Here is a 24,313-nt window from a genome sequence, read left to right as displayed (position 1 = left end):
TTTGGTTGGTCTAATTAAAAGCCGAGCGGAGGCTGGAAGTCCTGCAAAGGCAACTATCTCAGGTGCTTTCTCGCCTTTCTATGACAAGTAGCTTTAATTTGCTGTTCTCTGGGCAGCAGCTGTCACCCCCCCCCACATATGTAAGTCACGGTGCTGGATAGGTGGCGCTAGAAAAGCACACACACAGCACCTTCTTTTGTGTCTTGGCACAACACAACCCTTGCCACCGCTGTCACAGATAATTGGCACTGCATAAACACATGATAATTGGGCCGCTTTCATCCCCACGTTTTCTCACTTTGTGTGGCCAAGGAGCTGAGCTTCATGCTTATCACTCGTCTTTATGTAGCCCACGGAGTGAGACCGCCTTTTCTTCTCTTTTTTTTTTTTTTTTTTTTTTCTTTTGCATCTGAAGTGTTAAAAGCTCCCCGCGGGCGCCACTTCCTGTTTCCGCGGCCGTGACTCATAACAAACTTTGTCTTTCAGGCACATGCGGTCATTATGAAAGCGTCCAAATGTTTTTCCCCTCGTGTGTCTGTCATCCTTCTTCGCACCCGCCTGCCTATTAGCGTCGTCACCGCTATTGATTTATTGATACCATCACACAAAGACAACAAGCCCATGACAAAAGCTCCTATCCTGGGAAGGCGGTGCGCCAATGACCATTCATTCATTCATTCATTCATTTTCTACCGCTTTTTCCTCACGAGGGTCGCAGGGGGTGCTGGAGCCTATCCCAGCTGTCTTCAGGCATGAGGCGGCGTACACCCTGGACTGGTCGCCAGCCAATCACAGGGAACATATAGACAAACAACCATTCACACTCACATTCATACCTATGGACAATTTGGAGTCGCTAATTAAACTAGCGGGCGGCACGGCGGTCTAGTGGTTAGCGCGCAGACCTCACAGCTAGGAGACCAGGGTTCAATTCCACCCTCGGCCATCTCTGTGTGGAGTTTGCATGTTCTCCCCGTGCATGCGTGGGTTTTCTCCGGGTACTCCGGTTTCCTCCCACATTCCAAAAAAACATGCTAGGTTAATTAGCGACTCCAAATTGTCCATAGGTATGAATGTGAGTGTGAATGGTTGTTTGTCTATATGTGCCCTGTGATTGGCTGGCCACCAGTCAAGGGTGACAGCTGGGATAGGCTCCAGCCCCCCCCCCCCCCCCCCCCCGCCGCGACCCTCGTGAGGATAAGCGGTAAAAATTAATGAATTAATGAACATTCGTAGAGCCCTCAAACATTAACTAACACCCCTATAGTCAACTTTACACTCATATTCCTCCCACATTCCAAAAAAAACATGCTAGGTTAATTAGCGACTCCAAATTGTCCATAGGTATGAATGTGAGTGTGAATGGTTGTTTGTCTATATGTGCCCTGTGATTGGCTGGCCACCGGGCAAGGGTGACAGCTGGGATAGGCTCCAGCCCCCCCCCCCCCCCCCCCCCCCCCCCCCGCCGCGACCCTTGTGAGGATAAGCGGTAAATATTAATGAATTAATGAACATTAGTAGAGCCCTCAAACATGAACTAACACCCCTATAGTCAACTTTACACTCATATTCCTCCCACATTCCAAAAAAACATGCTAGGTTAATTAGCGACTCCAAATTGTCCATAGGTATGAATGTGAGTGTGAATGGTTGTTTGTCTATATGTGCCCTGTGATTGGCTGGCCACCAGTCAAGGGTGACAGCTGGGATAGGCTCCAGCCCCCCCCGCCGCGACCCTTGTGAGGATAAGCGGTAAAAATGAATGAATGAATGAACATTAGTAGAGCCCTCAAACATGAACTAACACCCCTATAGTCAACTTTACACTCATATTCCTCCCACATTCCAAAAAAACATGCTAGGTTAATTAGCGACTCCAAATTGTCCATAGGTATGAATGCGAGTGTGAATGGTTGTTTGTCTATATGTGCCCTGTGATTGGCTGGCCACCCGTTCAGGAAAAAGCGGTAGAAAATGAATGAATGAAATTCAGGCGGCTGTGAATCTCGACTGTTTGGATCCCCTGTATTGTTTTTTATTGTTATTGTTTTGTTATAGCTTTATGGCACTAGCATCCACTGTGTACTGCATCGGTATGAAAAGCATACTTCACCTCCTGGTTGAGTATTGCCTCATCTAATAAGACTGAATTATTTCATTTTCATCATTTTTGAATCATGGTGGTCGACTCTAAATGCTATTCAACGCTCAACATTTTAAGGCGTCATCTGCATTTCAAAAACGTTTACACTCAGGATGCAGGAAAATGGTTTTCTTTGCTATGTTTTGTTTTTAAATCAGCGTATATTTGGGGTCATCGGCGAGTCGACCAGGATGCGTTCCGAGTATGAAATATCCGGAATGCAGTAACAGAAAAAGTCAGTAGTATCGTCTTTGTAAGTGTCTTGTACACGCGTGCGAGTCCGGTGTCAGCGCGGTGTTTTAGCCGTCATGCACCGTCAGGCCTCCGTGTCGGCCCGCCTCACGGCCACGCCACGCCGCCTGATTGTCATTCCGAAGGCGCGCCCGCTCGCCTTCGCCTCCCGTCTCCTCTGATCCGGAGCAGGCTGCTGCTCCTCATTCCACATTCCCCTGTTGTTTGCCGGCTGCAACACAGGGGGCAGCAGAGGTCAAGCGTCCTCTTTTCTCGCTTGGTCACGGAGGGCAGGCCGGCGGGTGTCGGGGTTGGGGGGGGGGAGGTGAAGGCTCGCGGCTATGCTAATGCCTCACTTGTAATGCATGCGGCCATTAATGTTTCAAAAGCGTAGCGGCGGCTGTTTCAAACAATCCTAATTAACCCGGCGGGTACGCGGGAGGAACGTGTCTTGGAAGTTTTTATTTCAAGTCCTTCCAAGATGGCCGTCATGGCGCTTTGGTGGGAGGAGCTCTCCAGGTGTGTGTTTTGCGTTGGCGTGTCTCGTTTTGAGGATGACGTTTTGAGGATGAGGCGGCGGGAGGCGCGCATGAGAGGGTCGAAGCGGGGTTCTCCCGGGTGGCCGCCCCCTCCTCTGTAAATATCTGTTCTGTTCATGAGCACGCTTGGCTGAAGAACACGCCAGGTGAGGAGGAACGTCATTTCAAGCACTACCACTTGTCCCACGGTTTGAATCCCGGAAGCGCAGGCTCAGACATGCTTGACAAAAATACAAAAAGTTGAATAGAAGAAAAGGTAACGTGTAAAAAGGTTGAGGAAAATTCACTTTTGGGTGTACAAAAAAAATATTCCAAAAAATGCTCACCACTGGGAATAAGTCCAACAAAGCAAGAGTATAGGACAGTATACCTGAAAAGTGATTTTTTTAATATCTTATCAAGGGACATGGCCATAAAACATAATTGATTGCATTTTAGAGTAGTCAATGTACAGCTGTTTTGTTTGAACAGGTACCAATAACTGTGATAATTAGTGTGCACGAGTGCTGCATGCGCTCATGATTAAGGCGAAGATTGATAAGCATGGCGCCCACACTTTGGACATGTTCTCTAGGATGTGTGCTCACTTGTGTTATTATTATTTATCCAATAATTGCTGTTTGTTGACTCATTTCTAGTAAACATGTCCTGCAGTACAAGCTGTACACTGACTTATCTAAGGTGTACTTCCTGGGTTGTTGTCCTTTGACAAAATGTAATGAAGTCCTTGATGAAACGTGGGGGTTGTTCTCACATTAAGTATGTGCAGGTATGCTCCGACATGTGAGAAGAAGCAGAAGGGGGGGGGGGGCATTTGGGTGTGTGTGTGTGTGGGGGGGGGGGGGCAGCTGAGTACGCAGCCAGTTGAAGTCAGAAGTGGGAGGCAGCAGGAGATGAAAGAGTATGAGATTTGGGTTTGAATGGGAGATGAAGGGAGGGAGAAGAGAGGAAGCGGAGGAGATGACAGAGGATGAGGAGGGAGCGAGGAAGGGGAGAGGGAGAGGGGCGGGGGGTGGGCTCGGGGGTTCTCTCAGATGCAAGACGCGACCATCTGGACGAGAGCGACGCCAGGTCTCTGACAGTAAACACTGGGCCTGACGTTCACACGCCGCAAAGGAAAGGACCGGCGAAAAGAGACTCGAACTCGCGTACCTTTCCTTGCGGAGCGTCCCGGCCGGTGCGCCGTGTTTTGGTGGGGGTCACGGTCAGGGTGGGAAGGGACATAAAAGTGTTCACATCATGAATGCAACCAAAATATGATATTAGATATTATATATCACTTAGTTATTGAGTGGGAACGTTGACTTCCACTCTTCTTCTGGGAATTTTAGCATCCCTACATCCAAGGACAAAGGTTCAAGTACAGTTCAGGTTCTTTAAGGTACAGGACTAGTACTACTAAATCTGGGATACACTTTAGAGTAGTCAGTGTACAGCTTGTTTAACTCCTCCATGATGGCCTCCCTGGTGGATGATGGAGGTCTTCCGCTTGAAGATGCCCCACGGGTGCTGACTTGGGTGCGCAGGGGAGATACAGGACTCGATCAGACACTCGGCTTTTTATCATGTTGGAAAACTACCATTCAGCCCAATATCACAGTACAAGCTGGAATTCTTTCCCTTTGAAGAACCGCAGCTCCCCACTGCTGGCAGCACTCAGACGTTGATTCTCGTGCTGTCCATCAGTAAGGTTCTCTGGAGCTTTGGCGTAATCATGACTCGGTGACTAACAAACGGTGGGTCAGGTCCGCAAGTCCACTTGGGGAGAACCACTAATTCAAATCCCGTCCCTCTTAAAAGGAGTCTCCGAGACCAAGACCGGCCCACGTCTGCAAGCATTCAATGAGGGAATGTGGACTTGTTGGTGTCTTTGCGTGCGATAACAGCTTCCACTCTTCTGGGAAAGACTTTCCACAGGATTGTGGAGTGCGTCCGTGGGAATAGTCTTCCTTCTTTTCTGCCTCGCAGGCTGCAGCCAACCTCTCCTTGAGAGAAGGTGAGCTCATCGTGAGCTCGCTGCTGCCGATGCGGTGGGATGCCGGGCGGCATCCTGGGAAATCTCCGCCAGTTTGCGTGGCGCTGCTTTTTGCCTGCGGGCGTGCGGAGACACCGCGGGGGTCACAAGTGTGGGAGACTGTTTTGACGGAGTCTTGGGAAAAGATCCAAGCTGAAAAGCTGAAATAACAGCTGAAAAGTAGGAGTGGTCCATCTTTTGGTCCGCCGGGACTTTTACCCCCTTCTTTGGTTTCTATCACCTTTTTGGTCTAGTCCGTGCAGGACCGTGCTAAGCTAATTAGAATAAATGATGATGATATGAGGACCCAATATTAGTATATGAGGACTATATGAGGATGCCATGGTAGAGGTGATGATGTAATGATATGAGGATCATGTTGTGATAGCCATATGATGATGATGTAATGAGAATATGAGAATCAAATAATGAGTACAGGAAGATGCAACGATGAGTTTATGAGGATATGAGGATCCAATAATCCAATATGCTATGGTAAATATCATATATTTGGATCCAAAACTATGAGTATATACATAAGTGTGATATGATATGAGACTCAAATATGAGAAAATGAGTATGTAGTGATGAGTATGAGGTTGTAATGATATGACGATACAATAGCATATTAAAACAAGGACGTAATGGTTTGTATGATCCAATAATGGGAATATATGAGAATGCTATGATGATGTCATGATATGAGAACCAGAGTATCGGAGTGCATGAGGATGTCATGATATGAGTTACCCCCATTTTTGCTACTTCAGCAGAAGGGTGCCGATGATGATGATGTAATGATATGAGGATCATGTTGTGATAGCCGTATGATGATGTAATGAGGATATGAGAATCAATTAATGAGTACAGGAGGATGCAAAGATGAGTTTATGAGGATATGATGATATGAGGGTCCAATAATGTAATAATATACAGATGCTATATAGTAAATATGATATATTTGGATCCAAAAGTATGAGTATATACATAAGTATGATATGATATGAGACTCAAATATGAGAAAATGAGTATGTAGTGATGAGTATGAGGTTGTAATGATATGACGATACAATAGGATGTAATGGTTGGATGATCCAATAATGGGAGTATATGAGGATGCTATGATGATGTCATGATATGAGAATCATAGTATAGGAGTGCATGAGGATGTCATGATATGAGTTACCCCCATTTTTGTTACTTCAGCATAAGGGTGCCAAAAAGTGGTACGGTCCGTTTGGTACCTTGCATCCCTTTTTAAAAATGGTGAAATTGTGATCGTGTGTTGATATGTGATGTTTTGTGTATCGCGGCGGCCTGGTGGCGAGCGCGCGGAGCAACGAGGACAGCTGATGATGACAAGATTGGCATTGATTTTCCCCCTCGTGCTTGCAAACACTCCCTAAATGGAGGAGCGGGCGTCTGATTCGCACATAAAATGGAGGCATGAGAAAGTGCTTTCAGGCGGCGCCAGCGTCGTCGTGAGCCATTTTTTCCCTTGTTCTTCTTCTACTGTCTTTCCGATTGTTTTATCTCCCGAACATGAATGCAATTTACTGTAATGCATCGCCGGCGCTTTTTCTTTCCTTGTCTTTCACCCCGGGAGGCGACGGCGGCGGCGGCACAACGAATGAGCGGGACGCCGGCGTTCATCTGTTTCCTCCACTCGCCCAGCGAGTGAGCGCTCCTGTCGGTTGGTAAGCACTTTGGCGGCTGACAGCGGCCATCCTTCACGTGGGGCCTCGCCATATGCCGCGGCGCTGTCAGAGGAGACGGGGGTGCAGATGCTCCAGCTGCTCCCCCTCGTGCGCGCCCTCCACGTGCACACGCCAAATCACGGCCCGCCTCGTCTTATTTATTTGGATTCACCGTAAAGACGCTTGTTTGTCCTTGTCGCTCCACTGAAGCTAACGTATTCATGCGGTGTTCGGTCCAATGCATGCTGGGAGATTTTGTTCACCTTTGACCCCGCCTACCTCGCCATGGATGTCGCTGGAAATGTGGCCAAAACGGCAAAGCAGATGAGTGGAATGTGACTTCACGGTGACCGCGGCGTTCTCATCTGATAAGCCGCCGATAAGCCGTCGTCGTTTGGTCGCTAATTGTTGAAGAAAAGGGCGATAGAAGCCGTTGTTGTCGGCGCCGAACACAATCATCACCATAATAATAACAGCGGACGGCCATTAACTGCTTTACAGCCGCGCCACAATGGAGAAAACAGCTTGGCTGTAATGAATTAATCTTTTTTTAATCATTAGCTATTGTCCTCTGAGGAGGAGCGTGTGCGCCGCCACTATTTTAAGATTCCTATCTTTCGCAGCGTTGGGAGTCAGGGTTTGTTTATCTGTGACGGGAATAAATGAGATGGGGGCTGTAATTATTCTGCCGCTTTTTAATCAGATAGTGTACCTGGCCGGGCGGAAGAACCGCTTCATGGCGTTGGTTGGCTCCAGCGGCGTCCTCCGCTGCGTACAGTGCGGCTTCGAAAGACACAGCTGTCAGATTTTTTACTTTATTAGAGCACTCTGGACATGAAATAACACCCCTATAGGCGCTTTTACGCTTACTGTCGCTAATGGCACGGACAGGAAGTGATGTCATTTGAGTCTTAGTTAGGTTACTTGGCGGGTTGTGGGATTATTCGTATCTGCCTTGTTCTCCTGGTGATCAAATCCGGCGCTTGTGCGTGTCACGGAACGTTCCTGTAGCATCACTGACACCTAGTGACCAGTTTAGAGTTGTACATACTGTACCATCGTCTTTGAATGCGTCTTCTGCATGCCATGTATTTGTGTTTTAGTTTATTTAGGCATTTTTATGCTTGAAATTGCGTAATTTACGCCAAAAATACACATTTGCTTAACAATGCATATTTCTTGACTAAAAACAATAATAGTAAAAATAGTAAATAATAATAAAAATTACAGACGCTGTAGGCCCCTCCCCTCCCCAATACACACACACACACACCTCTTGCATAAATAGCGCTTTACAAAATTTACAGTGAAATAATTTGAGACTGCGGACATGCTAAGCTAGCAAGCGTGCTGATATCCAATACCCGTATGATCCAATATCTCATTTTAACTTCCCTAAAAATAACATTATGCGTCGTACTGATTGTCAGATGTCTTTGCGGCGTTGTTGACTGCAGTAGAAACCGCTCCAAAAAAAAAAAAAAAAAAAAAAACGGGAGGGGGGGAAATAAAAGATGCAGAGTCAGTAACAAAGATTGATGAGATATGAATGTGAACAGATGGCCCGCTTGGTGCATTATGGGTAAAAATCCCCCAGCAGCCTCGCCCCTATAGCAGTGTGAGGCGAGAAGTCAGCGAAGAAACTGTGATAAACATTGCAGCCCAGGACTGGAAGTTCTGAATTCCTGGTTGTCTCAAATGCGGCGTCACGTACAAGGCCATGCGGTAACATTGCTATTATTGTGTTAGCTATTAGCGGTTAGCTATTAGCTATCACTAATGTGGCGATGGGGAATCGTCCAAGTACAGTGCATGCTGATGAGTGTGTGTGTGTGTGTGTGTGTGTGTGTAGACAACTACAAATAGAAAAAAGACACACAGGAAGTACGTTAAATAGGAGTTAAGGTTATGAATTTCATTTGATGGTTGGAGTTGTTATCTCCTGCGTGTGTAAAGTAACTCAGGCATGACTAAACAGCCGCCATCCGTAAACAAACACACAACAAAAAGATTGATGCAATACAATAAATCATGCGCGAGCCAATATCTGGCACGCGCCCGCCTGGAGGGATGAGAGCGGAGCTTAGCGGCGATCCATCTTTCCCACCAAGTAACCGCCAGGCAAGCGCTTAGGCTTCGCTCCGCACTCGTCCCGCTAAAGTTAATTACCACAACGAGCTATGATTGCGCTGATGGAAGCGCAATAATTCTTCATTATTCTTTTGCCTTTTTAACTCGTTTAGGCAGCGCGTCGTCATCATCATCATCATCATCATCACGCTGCAAAGGAATCGGATCGTGTTTTTTTTCTTCACCTCGCTCCGTTTGCCCATTTCATGAGGCATGAGTGTCATGAGTGTAGGAGCAATCAGGAGGATGACATTAGGATGATGACTACACCTATTGTATATGATGATGCAATCATATGAGGAGCCACTAACATGAGTATATGAGAATGCAACAAGTATATGAGGATGTATGAGGATATTATCATCATGTAATCAACAAATATAACCATATGACAATACAATGTTATGAGAATCCAATAATATGAGTATATTGGAATATGATAAAAATACGGATATGAGGTTGTAGTAGTCTGAGGATCCAATAATCTGAGTACATAAGGATGCATTGATGAGCATATGATGAACAAAAATGACATGAGGATCCAATGATATGAGTATATGAGGATGGAATGATGAAGATATCCACTAATAATAGTATATGAGAATGCAACGAGTATATGAGGACGTATGAGGATACTATGATCATGTAATCAACAAATATAACCATATGACAATACAATGTTATGAGAATCCAATAATATGAGTATATTGGGATATGATAAAAATACGGATATGAGGTTGCAGTAGTCTGAGGATCCAATAATGTGAGTACATAAGGATGCACTGATGAGCATATGATGAAAAAAAATGACATGAGGATCCAATGATATGAATATGTAAGGATGTGGAGTTGAGGATATGATGATGTAACGATATGAGGATCCAATGATTTGAGTATATGAGGATGGAATGATGAAGATATCCAATAATAATAGTATATGAGGATGCAACGAGTATATGAGGACCTATGAGGATACTATGATCATGTAATGAACAAATATAACCATATGACAATACAATGTTATGAGAATCCAATAATATGAGTATATTGGAATATGATAAAAATGCGGATATGAGGTTGCAGTAGTCTGAGGATCCAATAATTTGAGTACATGAGGATGCATTGATGAGCATATGATGAACAAAAATGACATGAGGATCCAATGATATGAATATGTAAGGATGGAATGATGAAGATATCCAATAATAATAGTGTATGAGAATGCAACAAGTATATGAGGATGTATGAGGATATTATCATCATGTAATCAACAAATATAACCATATGACAATACAATGTTATGAGAATCCAATAATATGAATATATTGGGATATGATAAAAATGCGGATATGAGGTTGTAGTAGTCTGAGGATCCAATAATCTGAGTACATGAGGATGCATTGATGAGCATATGATGAAAAAAAATGACATGAGGATCCAATGATATGAATATGTAAGGATGCGGAGTTGAGGATATGATGATGTAACGATATGAGGATCCAGTGATATGAGTATATGAGGATGGAATGATGAAGATATCCAATAATAATAGTATATGAGAATGCAACGAGTATATGAGGACGTATGAGGACACTATGATCAACCATATGACGATACGATGTTATGAGAATCCAATAATATGAGTATATTGGGATATGATAAAATGATGAAATGCAGATATGAGGTTGCAGTAGTCTGAGGATCCAATAATCTGAGTACTTGAGGATGCATTGATGAGCATATGATGAACAAAAATGACATGAGGATCCAATGATATGAATATGTAAGGATGCGGAGTTGAGGACATGATGATGTAACGATATGAGGATCCAATGATATGAGTTCTAAGGATGACATGAGGATCCAAAAATTGCAATTATCATATGAGCACGGGTGGTGTGATGAGGATATGATGAGGTAACAATAAAAACAGATCCAGAATGCATTGATGAGGACATGAGGATGCTAATGATACTAATAGGTGAGGCTTTAGCGATAATCTAAATAAATCTAAAATCTTAAGATTTGAGTGTATGAGGATTTGATGCTGAGGATGCAACACCATGAGGCCTGGGGGGCGAGGATCCCATGATATGAGGCTATGAGGTTGCATTGAAATAACAAGAAAAGGATCCAGTTGCTGAGGATGTGAGGACACAATGATATGGAACACAACGCGGCTGCATGAGAATGTTCACAAGTGAGCTAAGGATCCAGGATGCAAGGCGACGAGGACGCAAAGGAGGCGAGGACGTAACGATGAGAGGAGGTTGACAAAGAGCGAAGATGACAGTAATGGCGTGACGGGCGTCTAGCAAGCAGGTGCGCTCATTTCCTTTCTGGCTGGTTACGTCCAGGAATAATTGGCCGAGTTAGCGCCTAATTAGACCAGTTCTGCCACACGGCGTCTGAAGGCTCCGCCGTGCTAATTGGACTATTTATATAGAAATAACATGGACCCGCTCGCACCCAACTCCCGACTTTGCTTCCTTGTTTGTTCGCTCAGCGTGCTTCCTCATTGGTCACCTCTTACTGGACGTCTGTCCTTTCTTTGCGTCCATCTGTCCGTCCCCCTCCCGGGAACGTCTGATGGGATGCACGTCCTTCAGTCATGGCTCTGAACCGTGACTAATGGAGGCAGCTGCGGATGCAATGCTCGGAATGCCGCTTCCTTCACCAGTCACATTCCCTTTCCGTTTCACACTTTGCTCGTATTCGCTCCTGCCTTTGTGCGATGCCCATCCCCCCCCCCCCTCTGTCGGCGTGCGGCCGCCCATCTGTATTCTCCGGAAGCTTTATTATCCATATATCTTCCCCTCGTTTCTCCCGCTGCCTTTTCACTTTTTTATCATCCTTCCTTTTGTCTCTGCATCCCCTTCAGGCAAACACTCCAAGCTCCGTCAGGAGCAAACAAGAGTCCTTGACATTCAATTTCCTGCTTGCCTCGCACTTCTGCATTGTTCACGCCTTCTTTTCTGACGCTCTTTTTGTGCTCGCTCAACGGATGGATGCTCGTGGTGTCAGGGTGCGGAGGATGAAGGCTTTTTTTTAATGTTTTTGGCTGCGATGCCGTGGCGTTGGGCTCTTGGACTCGATCTTATTGACGGTGCTCCCAAGTCTGGGATTGAGCGGTCATGGCGCCGATCATCGGTTGTGGGGAGGAACCTTGACAATGAATTTGAATGGTGATTCGCTTAATGTACACCATCCTGCTTTGGTTTAGGTACATTAGGTGTGGAGACCTCATTCATTGGAACCAGTGACTTTGGTCCTTCACATGAAGAATCTCCGTAGTACCATTCACTCACCTGAAGAACATACCTGCAACGTTTTGGTTGTCAATCTGGGTACTAGCGGTAGTTGCTAAATATAGATCACACATTCACGTTCTTACCTTCCGTTAATAGTTGCCCAGACGTCAACATTGTCAACCACCTGTTCTGTTCCTTATGTATTGGTAACCAAACCTTGGTCACCTTGATCATACAGTTATATGTGTACAGTTCTCCAATATTCCGATCATCATGTCTCACGACGTCCATATTGCCATACGGTGAACCAAAGAATGTCTTCATGTTCATCTTCTCCATCCAAAAGGCTCCTTCAGTTCCAAATGTCTGGTAGAAACTCACGGCATTGAGTCGCGACTCAACTCTAGCCAAGTTCGAGCTGTCCTACCTAGTCTTTGAGCATGAAGCGATGAAGGCTGCTCGGATGATCGGCGAAGCCTCTTCTGCACAGTGGTCGAGTGGTTAGGAGCTAGGAGACCTGGGTTCAATCCCTGTGTGGAGTTTGCATGTTCTCCCCGGGTTTTCTCCGGGTACTCCGGTTTCCTCCCACATTCCAAAAACATGCTAGGTTAATTAGCGACTCCAAATTGTCCATGAATGTATGGTATGACGGCACGGCGGTCTAGTGGTTAGTGCGCAGACCTCACAGCTAGGAGACCAGGGTTCAATTCCACCCTCGGGCATCTCTGTGTGGAGTTTGCATGTTCTCCCCGTGCTCCTGCCTGTGTGGGTTTTCTCCGGGTACTCCGGTTTCCTCCCACATTCCAAAAACATGCTAGGTTAATTAGCCACTCCAAATTGTCCATAGGTATGAATGTGAGTGTGAATGGTTGTTTGTCTATATGTGCCCTGTGATTTGCTGGCCACCAGTCCAGGGTGGACCCCGCCTCTCGCCCGAAGACAGCTGGGATTGGCTCCAGCACACCCCGCGACCCTTGTGAGGAAAAAGCGGTAGAAAATGAATGAATGAATGTGAGTATGTGAGTGTGAATGGTTGTTTGTCTATATGTGCCCTGTGATTGGCTGGCCACCAGTCCAGGCTGGACCCCCGCCTCTCACCCAAAAGACAGCTGGGATAGGCTCCAGCATAGCGGTAGAAAATGAATGAATGAATGAACGATTTTAAAATGGTTTCTTGTGAAATGCAAAGCTATTTTGCTTGGTAATTAGTGCGTTTGTGTGTGTGTGTGAGTGTGTGTGAGTGTGTGTGTGAGTGCAGCGAGTCCTGCGGTGAGATAAATGAGTCTAGTTGATATTGTCTGGAGCAGGTGGTGAAGACAGTAGGGAAGACGACACACACACACACACACACACACACACACACAATGAAATGAGTATGTTGTGTTTATTGAGTGTGCGGCGTTCCTGCGTACACAATATTTACCTGCGAGTGTGATGACTCCACGCTGAAAAGAGAATACACTAAAAGTTATCACGACGATTCGTCCACGATGTGTCCATGGTGATGAAGAAAGGTGGGGGAGCCCTCCCCCCCCCGCCCTCCCGCCGCCCCCCCCTGCTGTTGTCCTGTTCCCACACACCATGTGGCACATTTCTAAAGCGCTAACACGACTGACGCACGTCCAACAAGTCCCTGCAGGCGAGGCATGTGACCTTTGACTTGGTGAAAGTTGTTGTCGCCATGGCGACGGTTGACAGTTGGTATTGAAACGCGTACATAGGCACGCACGCACGCACGCACGCACGCACGCACGCACGCACGCACGCGGAAGCCGTGTTCATGATGCTCTGTCGCGCTTTGTCCTTTGGTGATGCCTCTCCCGGTTCCCGTGACAACGCTCCTGTCTGTTAATCACCCAGGAGACCAAGGGACAAGTGTGTCAGGTGATCTGCGGAGCGACAGCACCAAGATGGCACGTTTCTCCAAAGAAAGCACCAAGATCTCCTATGAACCTCATTCTTCTTGGATGGTGTCCAGCTCCACGATGGCTGACGTAGTTGGCGTCAAAGGCCGAATAGGTACACGTTTTTTTTTTATTGGCCCACGGCGTATTCTAAAAAATACCATTTAAGAAGAAAACAAAATCTACAGTCATTTTAGTAGGCAGAATATAAAGAGAAAAAGTTTTTAAAAATGTTTTTTTTAATTTGTAATATTATAATTACTATGGGGTAAATGGAAAATTCATGAAGAAAGTAGGTGGAAAAAAAAAACGTACTGTAAACCATGTCTGTAAATGACCATGGACTGTACCATTACTTTTTTTTTATTTTATTTTTTTTTTGACTGTACCATTACTGAGCAGGAACCCTGCTGTTTTGGGTGGGTTCCACCACAATGCGGAGGCGGGGTGGCAGGATTTAAACAGCACTGCGCCTGAACACGAGACTACCACCAGGAAGCACGAAAACAAGCTAACCAAGCAGCAACGCAATGCATCCTTCACAATAAAAGTCCCAGGAAAATCAGATGAAGAGTATGCGCAAAAACACAACAAAAAACCATCAAAACTAAACATCTCTCTAATTAAAAATCTGAATCAGGTGCGCTCCCAGGTACTACGAATTACAGTAAAGGTACTGCATACGGTGCCAGACAGGAAACAGAAATAACAAATAAAAGCACCAAACAGGAAGTAATTGTAGAATAGAGAGAAACAAAACCGAGAGTTCAAACTGTCATGCCGAGTGTGCCGCAAACATGGAAAATGAAGCTTGTTTAGCTAGCGCCTCTCGCCCCCCCCCCCCACCATTTTTTCCTCACCCCCTCCCTCCTATTGCTTGCTGCAGTATGCTTTCAGAACAGTAGAGCCGCGTCGCATAGATCCGCTCCGACTGACCTTGCCCACGTGTTCTCAAGACGGGATGAGAAATGGAACGAGGATAACAAGCGGTGGCATCAATCAGCCTATCAGCCGTTGACGGCGGGTTAATAAGATGTTAATAAAACATCATCACCATCAAACATTTGAGGGACTTCCATCGCTGGTCAATTAAGCCGTCGTTAGCGCTAATTGATGAGCGCTTACCTCGAGCGGCTTTGATGAAACCGTGAGATTGAGGATGAGGTCGGCTTCTTGGTGACCTTTGGGTGATCACATGGTCATCAGGCACCTTTAGATTTTCAACTCACAACTTGTTTCCTGTATTTCAGACCCGTAGTCGTGGATTCTTAACCTGAGCGAGGATCACCTCACAGGAAGTCACCATGGGAGGTGGAAAGCAGGAGAATCCCAGGGAACACGAAAACGGCAACCCCCGCTCCATGGTGAGTTCATGTTATGTTAGCGTTAGCTGTGCCGCGTAGCATACTTAGCTACTTTGTGTGAGCCGATCATTTCATAAAACTTGCCTGAACGGGCCGCCATGCCAACGTTGAATCAAATAATAATCACAACGTGACCCGCCTTTTATTGTCGGATGTCAACAACTTTTTCGACCTTCAGTCAAAGGTCAAAATCGGAATCATTTCCGTCACCGTCATCTCGTCACCGATGGACGTCACGCTTGTTTGAAATGCGAGGAGTTAGTTGAAAAGTTAGCTGCTCCCTGTCAACAACACCGGCATTTTCCCCAAAGGAAGCCCCGGGGGGGGAGTGGGGGGGCTCCCTGGGAGTCGGCACTGAGGAAATTGAGACGTTGTGATGATTGACGTCTGAGAGGTCGTCACGAGTGCGTCAGACGTAGACGTAGAACACACCTCCAACTTTTTTCTATAAACGCTCTGAGCTAACGGTCTCAGCGTTATCAAGAGAAACACGCTTTTAAAGTTTTAAGATGTGTAGTGAAGCCTGAGCTTATAAACAACATGGGCTCACCTAGCTTGGGTGAAGAGACTTCACTTTGTTTTCGGGGGTTTCGGGACCCACGTTACTGTTTACAACATCATTAAAAAGTCACTTCAGCATTAAAAAAAAATCGCACTCTTTTGAAAAGAGTGTTTGATTCCGGGGCTTTAGGGACACACGTGCCTGTTAAAAAGTCACTTTAGTATAAAAAGTGGACCTTTTATTAAAAAGCGTGCAAGTAAATGCCGCCGGTGAATGCCGGCGTTTTTGTGTCTGAGTGGGAATTGCTTTTGTGTGCCGTGTAAATGCACGACTTCAATAAAGTTGCCTGAATTTATTGTCCTGTTAGTGGCTGAAATAACAAGCCCCCCCCCCTCGACCCGCGTCCCCCCCCTCCCGCCTATTTCCAAGAACTTTGTGTAGAAGCCGATAAATAATCCACAGAGGGAATGGCGAGGGAATCAAAAGAGTAAATAAGCTCAAATATTGCACCAGGGTGAAGTCATGTGACCACGGAAACACGTAGTTTCTTCATCTGCATGTCACAGCGTGGGGGGGCGGGGGGCACGGGGGGGACCCAATTGGTTTCCTATTGATTGCAACATTCATTAATGACTCTTTCCCGCTTGCACGCACACTGCAGTGTTTCCTGCTGCCGGCTCACGATGGTCATCCGCCCGCACCCGGGCCCCAACCCGCCACCCCACACCAGCACAGCTCTTCAGGGGCCGGGGAGTGAGGGGTACATTTTAGAGATTTTCATTCTTATTTATGCACCTCATCTTCCCACGGATTCCAATATGTTGCTTACCTTAATGAGCTACAGGGGGGGGGTCGAGCTATTGAGCCATCACAATGATGCCTTACATGATTACCCCCCCCCCCCAGCCAGCGGGCTAATTTGCGAGATAAGATGCTAATTGCTTTAGCTTCAGAGCCAGACAAAGATGTGCGCCTTTTTTTTTCACGCGGCGCACACAAAAGGCTTGCTTTTCTTTTTATGCGCCCTTTGTGTCGCTCGTGTGGGCACGTGTGCGACGCGCAGGGCCCCTTTTTCGCCTCGCACGCCCCCCCCCATCTGAAGGGAGATTGAACCCGGGAGATTTCCCCGTCATGTCAGCGGAATATTGATGCCCGCAGCGGCTCAAACAGGGAAATTATAACGCGCGGGGCCCGGGAAATGCATCTTAATTGCTGTTTAAGTGGGCGTCTTCATCAGAAGCAGAGAGACGGCGGGCCGCGTCCCAATACGAGGAGGCAGATGGATGGGTTATCAGTCCTCGGCAGCGCTTTGCAGACAAATGAGCTCATAAAGAAAGCGTCTAATGGAGCGCTGTGAATAGACACTGTAACTACACCACTCTTATTCTTGTTGTTTATGAACGCCTACGTCGGCAGCGCTGACGGAAGCCATGTTGTTTGTAGTCACGTGACTCCTCTATTGATTTGTCTTTGTGACCGTGAAACGCTACCGAGCAAAAGGACGTTAAATGCGTTTCCTCATATGGTGGCCATGTCTTTGTTTACTCAACATCCGAGCGTACCGGGTGCCCTTGGGCGCAGCTTGATGCGCGTGGATGGCTTGAGGCGGAATTGTCCCTTCTCTTGTACAGAAGAAATAGGAGAAATGGCGTCCTTGTGTTCACATCAATAATGCTGACTATGTTATTGTTAATGTTGGGATTTTAGTCAATTCCCATTACATTCATTCATTTTCTACCGAGGGTCGCGGGGGGTGCTGGAGCCTATCCCAGCTGTCTTCGGGCGAGAGGCGGGGTACACCCTGGACTGGTGGCCAGCCAATCACAGGGCACATAAAGACAAACAACCATTCACACTCACATTCATACATATGGACAATTTGGGGTGGCTAATTAACCTAGCATGTTTTTGGAATGTGGGAGGAAACCGGAGTACCCGTGGAAAACCCACGCATGCACGGGGAGAACATGCAAACTCCACACAGAGATGGCTGAGGGTGGAATTGAACCCGGGTTTCCTAGCTGTGAGGTCTGTGTGCTAACCACTCGAACACCGTGCAGCCCCTAAAAGGTTTTATTTTCTTTTATTTACAAATTTGGGTAATACGAGTTTAAAAGTCAATATAGGGGTGTTATTTCATGTCTAGAGGGCTCTAATAATGCTTAAATATTCATTCATTTTCTACCGCTTATCCTCACAAGGGTGGCGGGGGTGCTGGAGCCTATCCCAGCTGTCTTCAGGCGAGAGGCGGGGTACACCCTGGACTGGTGGCCAGCCAATCACAGGGCACATATAGACAAACAACCATTCACACTCACATTCATACCTATGGACAATTTGGAGTGGCTAATTAACCTAGCATGTTTTTGGAATGTGGGAGGAAACCGGAGTACCCGGAAAAAAACCCACGCATGCACGGGGAGAACATGCAAACTCCACACAGAGATGGCCGAGGGTGGAATTGAACCCTGGTCTCCTAGCTGTGAGGTCTGCGCGCTAACCACTCGAGCACCGTGCCTCCCAATTCCGATGACATATTCAAATTCATTGTCCTGTATTTTGTGGTTCCGGCTGATCTCTCATTCATTTTTAGATGTTTGCACGGTGGTTGAGTGGTTAGAATGACGTCCACCCAGTCAGGAGATGGGTGTTTCATTCAGTGGTTTCATTGAAGTCCGAGAAATATATTTCCTATTCTGTCCCGACGAGTAATACGGTGCGTTACTGTTTTCTGCAGTATGCGATATTTCAGTACATCAGGACGCGATGATGTCATGCTGTTAGCTTAGCGACGCACGTCAGGATCGACCCCCTCCAACTGGACATCCCTGAGGGACGCGGCAGGCGGTGATGCTGCAGAGATTTTATCGCCTCGCGTCATCTTTTTGGGTGAAAAAGCTTGTTTGTGTGCCGGCAGACTTCACACCCTGGTCGCTAATCAACCAAAATACGCGTCTATTCCTCGCAAGACGCGCGTTATCTTCCCAAACAATCTCCATATTTGTTTGCATTGTTGGGCCCGACGGTGACAATACCCAAATGTTGTTATCTGCATAAAAAGCAACTGTTGCGTGCCGCTCTCAGACTCTCCCTCCATTATGCGTCCGTGTTTACGCGGCTGTCGAGCGGGCCAGAGTTGACGCAAACGCGCTAAGCTGTCGCTGCACCCGGACTGACCCCCGCTAAGAAAAAAAAACGCCGGCGGTCACCGCGGAGACGATAAAGCGCCGTCGTAATTGCTTTAGCGCTTTGTTGTGCCCGCGGGCGGCGGCGGCGGGGGGGGGGGGAGTCGCAGGTTAGCGTGGCGGCCGAGACGCAGATAATGCCTACTTGGCGGGCTGGCTGAGCTAGGATTCATTCTCAGGTCTCATCTGGAAAGAATCAAATAAATGTAATAGAATGTATTTGTGGCGGGACGTGCTCTGACTGTACATGGCCGCCACGCGTCCCTGAACAAGGTGACTGACTCGGGCTGTGCATATGAACATTCAAACAAAATGTCTGCAGGATTGCGTGACTTTATCGACTTTCAGCTGACGTGTGTGTGTTCATGTGTGTGTGTGTGTGTGGGTGTGTTCGTGTGTGTGTGTTCTTCTCCTGCTCCCTAAAGCATGTGGAGATAAATGACGAGGAGCCAGATGTCCTCAAAGTGATGATCAGCCACATCTGAGCATGCGACGCCCCCGACCTGGACAAGATGGCCGACGACCCGCTGGCAGCAGCTGATGAGATCTCAGGTGTGTGTGTGTGTGTGTGTGTGTGTGTGTGTGTGTGAGAGTACATCTGTTCCCACACTAGGTGGACACTTGATGAGGTACCCCTGCACTCATCAGATCCAACAGAAGAAAGTCAACTCTTAGTTGATTATTATTATTATTATTATTATTTATTATTATTATTATTATTATTATTATTATTATTATTATTATTATTATTATTATTATTATTATTATTATTATTATTATTATTATTATTATTATCCCAGCCTGAAGGTTGTCGGTTCGATCCCCCATTCTCCTGTGATCGTGTCGAAGTATCCTTGGGCAAGATACTGACCCCCCAGTTGCTCCTGATGCTGCGTCATGCGCAGGTAAATGTGCTAACAGCGTTAATTGTTAGCAGTGTTAAGATTGTTAATTTTGCTAAGCTGCTTAGCTAGCACTTTCCATTTCATAGGAGCACATTCACCAAGTAGAAGTAGAAACGTTGGAAGTCAAAACGGCGTGACACAAAATGTTGTAAGATGAAGCACTATGACACAAATGATCAGCATCCACAAAATATCTCGTAACACGAGATGTTGGAATGCAAAACGCGGTGACATTAGACATCGGAATATGAAACGTAATGCAAACTATTGTAACCTGAAATGTTACAACATGAAATAGTGTTGCAACCCAAAATGAATGCAATTCGAAGCATGCCTACGAATTATCGGAACCACAAATTGTTGTAACTTGAAGCGTCCCCACGAATTATCGTAACCAGAAATAGTTGTAACTCGAAATGTTGTAACTTGAAGCATAACCAGAATTATCGTAACCACAAATTGTTGTAACTTGAAGCGTCCCCATGAATTATCGTAACCAGAAATAGTTGTAACTCGAAATGTTGTCACTTGAAGCATGCCCAGAATTATCGTCACCACAAATTGTTGTAACTTGAAATGTTGTAACTTGAAGCTTGGCCAGAATTATCGTAACCACAAATTGTTGTAATTTCAAGCATGCCCAGAATGATCGTAACCACAAATGGTTGTAACTTGAAGCATGCCCAGAATTATCGTAACCACAAATTGTTGTAACTTGAAGCATGCCCACGAATTATCGTAACCACAAATTGTTGTAACCTGAAGCATGTCCAGAATTATCGTAACCAGAAATAGTTGTAACTCGAACTGTTGTAACTTGAAGCATGCCCAGAATTATCGTAACCACAAATTGTTGTAACTGGAAATGTTTTAACTTGAAGCATAACCAGAATTATCGTAACCACAAATTGTTGTAACTTGAAATGTTGTAACTTGAAGCTTGGCCAGAATTATCGTAACCACAAATTGTTGTAATTTCAAGCATGCCCAGAATGATCGTAACCACAAATGGTTGTAACTTGAAGCATGCCCAGAATTATCGTAACCACAAATTGTTGTAACACGAAAAGCTGTAACTTGAAGCATGGCCAGACTTATCATAACCACAAATTGTTGTAACTTGAAGCATGCCCAGAATTATCGTCACCACAAAAAATTTTGTAACTTGAAATGTTGTAACTTGAAGCATGCCCAGAATTATCGTAACCACAAATTGTTGTAACTTGAAGCATGCCCAGAATTATCGTAACCACAAATTGTTGTAACACGAAAAGCTGTAACTTGAAGCATGGCCAGACTTATCATAACCACAAATTGTTGTAACTTGAAGCATGCCCAGAATTATTGTAACCACAAATTGTTGTAACTTGAAGCATGCCCAGAATTATCGTAACCACAAATTGTTGTAACTTGAAGCATGCCCAGAATTATCATAACCACAAATTGTTGTAACTGGAAGTGTTGTAACTTGAAGCATGCCCAGAATGATCGTAACCACAAATTGATGTAACTTGAAGCATGCCCAGAATTATCATAACCACAAATTGTTGTAACTGGAAGTGTTGTAACTTGAAACAAAGGTAACACAAATATGTTGTCACATGTTAACATGCAGATGTCATGTATTTGGTGAAACCGTGCAGGCCCCCCCATGCACCCCCACCTTCACCCCTGACGTGCCCCTCATTGAGCCGCCGTCCGTTTTGAATGGCGTCACACGGACACGTTTTGATGGCGCCTCTCTTTCCCTAATTCCCTTTCACTGCTGCCTGGTCTTCGTCCTCGCCGCACACAATGTGGACTTCATCCATTGGTGAGTTATGACACGCGCTGACATCATCCGTCTTCAGAAGGACTCACTTGGGCAAACTTCTCACACACACACACACACACACACACTTGGCGCACCATAAAAGGAAGTCATTAATTTTCAGTGGGCGCAATTTTTGTCTCCTGAGGAAATTTAATTAAATCCCCAGATCAGAGCATTTCGCTGGCGTATTCTATTGGGCCATTTAGCAATAAACCTCAGCTGCTCATGCTAATCATGCTCCAGCTAGGACGTCGCTCATTAGCATGGCGATGTACGGCCGCACATTTCAGTGGTGGCTTGGAAGAAAAAGGCTAAATTCACTAAACATTCTATTTTATGTATCCCGGTCTACCTCACACGGGAATCGGGACTCATGACCTGTCAATCGCAGCGCTGACACGTCACACCGACCAACCGTTGGAGTCTTGTGTGAAACGTAAACAACACAAGTTGAGTTTCCATGGAGCTAATCATGTATGAATTTTTGGCGTGTTCATCCGGTACCTGACCAGTGGATGTCAAGATGCGGACCCGCGTCCCGACCTGAACCTTCTTATCAGGACGCTAAACTGCAAGGAAGCTGAGCTGATCATGACAGGAAAAAATCACCTTCTCTTTGTTCATTCATCTGGCCTCCACCTCCTCCTCCTCTCCTCCTCTCCTCCTCTTCCCCCCGTTGCCGGAGAACTGGTGCGCCTGAAGGTTGCTCACTGATGCAGATTCCAGCGCCTAATCCCGGTCATTAATTGTTGTTATGGCCGTTATGACAGTTTAATTTGCAGCAGCGGCGTGGCGGCGCTGGCGAAATTGGCCACGGGGGACTTGTGGCCCGGCAAAGCATCATCACGCTGCTTCCCGCGGCGGACGCGATCGACAGCAAAGAGATCAAAAAAAAAAAAAAAAAACAAATCAATTTGGAGGATGAACATAGAACAAGAGGCAACACGGGGGCGGAGCCAACAAACACACCCTCACCATCCCATCGGAGACGTCTTCATACATTCGGCCTTTTTTGGCATGGACGCAGACGCATCAGGAAGCTAAAATCCACGTTCGGATTCACCTCAGCTTCCTCATCCTGGAGGTGTGTTTGAACGCATCATCATGTCGGAAAACCCAGTTTATGCTTCACAACGTCACCGTCCGTGTTGGAATCCCTTTGCGCTCTCAATGACCCGCAGCTCCCCAAAGCTGGTAGCACTCATGCGCGCTGACTGTTTGTCTACATTTTTATTTATTTAACAAATAAACAATATTACTTTTTTCCTGTTCCGGAATGCTAATTGGTATCTACGCTGCATGCTATGCTAATCTTCTCATGACATGTCTTTTTATTCCAAGAATATTCCTTTGGCCAATAAAATTAGCTGCAACTGTGCCCCCACGGGGCGGCACGGTGGTCTAGTGGTTAGCGCGCAGACCTCACAGCTAGGAGACCAGGGTTCAATTCCACCCTCGGCCATCTCTGTGTGGAGTTTCCATGTTCTCACCATGCATGCGTGGGTTTTCTCCGGGTATTCCTCGCACATTCCAAAAACATGCTAGGTTAATTGGTGACTCCAAATTGTCCATAGGTATGAATGAGTGTGAATGGTTGTTTGTCTATATGTGCCCTGTGATTGGCTGGCCACCAGTCCAGGGTGTACCCCACCTCACGCCCAAAGACAGCTGGGATAGGCTCCAGCACCCCCCGCGACCCTCGTGAGGAAAAAGCGGTAGAAAATGAATGAATGTGCCCCCGTGCCGCATGTTGAACACACCTGCTCCTTTTTTTTTCTTTCCTGATTGAGATATCTCTGTGAATAACGCATGCATCCCAAAAACGGATATCGATGAAGGTTTGCAATTATTCCCGCCGACTGGAGGTCAAAGGTTAAATCTAACAATCCAGCCTCCCTCCACGGTCGACCTCCTTGCTCCCTCTGCCTGCTGCCTCTCCACAGAGACCGGGTCTTAGGTCAGTGGTTGGTCCGGCGCTGACACACACACACACACACACACATATACACACACACACTTGTTTGCTTACACTGGATAAACATGACAAATGTCACTAAAGGCCAACCGTGGGTGTGCGTGATAGTGCAGCCCAGCACCCCGAGGGCATCGGGAGGGTGACGAGCACCACAGGGGGGGGTCCACTGATGCAGGAGGCTGGAGCACGATGATGACCACAAGCAATTACGGGGAAGATCACTGGTGTGGAAGGCATCTATCATCGCCTGGATTTCTCTCGACATCACCCGTGCATCCCAGACACTTTTCTTCCATGTTTACTTCCTGTAGGAGGGACACGATCACAGTTGTGCAAAGAAGCAATGCTAAGGCTACGTAGAGAATGACAAGCGGCCCACTTGTTGCTGAGTGTTTGTTTGGTCCACACAAGACACAAAGTAAACAACGACTCATCCAGCTGCTTTGAGCCAGCCTTCACGTCTCATTTGCAGACGGTCCCCCAACAATTCTTAACGGCTTTAGTCAGTCAACTCGATTGCTTGCACGTTTAAGTCAAAAAATTATGCAGCTGGAGATTTTCCACAGGCCTCAAAAGCTTCTAAAAAAATTCCAAACTCTACGCCTCCTCAGGACTAGACGCTACATAGACGCTACATAGTGTTGTTTTTCTGCAGATATG

At 46.3% G+C, this 24,313-nt stretch overlaps 1 long non-coding RNA gene across 13 annotated transcripts in view; it reads left to right on the top strand.

The window, feature by feature from the left end:
- The window catches only part of LOC131103740 (uncharacterized), a 204,716-nt gene that overhangs the window by 46,212 nt on the left and 134,191 nt on the right, over positions 1-24,313 (top strand). For all 13 annotated transcript variants that reach the window (XR_009119665.1, XR_009119660.1, XR_009119657.1 and 10 more), the window contains 4 exons: positions 13,866-14,024; positions 15,160-15,273; positions 19,386-19,512; positions 19,761-21,678. This is a non-coding gene — a long non-coding RNA (uncharacterized LOC131103740). The remainder of the gene's footprint in view (positions 1-13,865; positions 14,025-15,159; positions 15,274-19,385; positions 19,513-19,760; positions 21,679-24,313) is intronic.

The sequence above is a fragment of the Doryrhamphus excisus genome, chromosome 15 (genome assembly GCF_030265055.1).
Source record: "Doryrhamphus excisus isolate RoL2022-K1 chromosome 15, RoL_Dexc_1.0, whole genome shotgun sequence".
Taxonomy (NCBI): Eukaryota; Metazoa; Chordata; class Actinopteri; order Syngnathiformes; family Syngnathidae; genus Doryrhamphus; species Doryrhamphus excisus.
The sequence above is the reverse complement of the archived record's forward strand: the minus strand, read 5'-3'. Positions and strand labels throughout refer to the sequence as shown.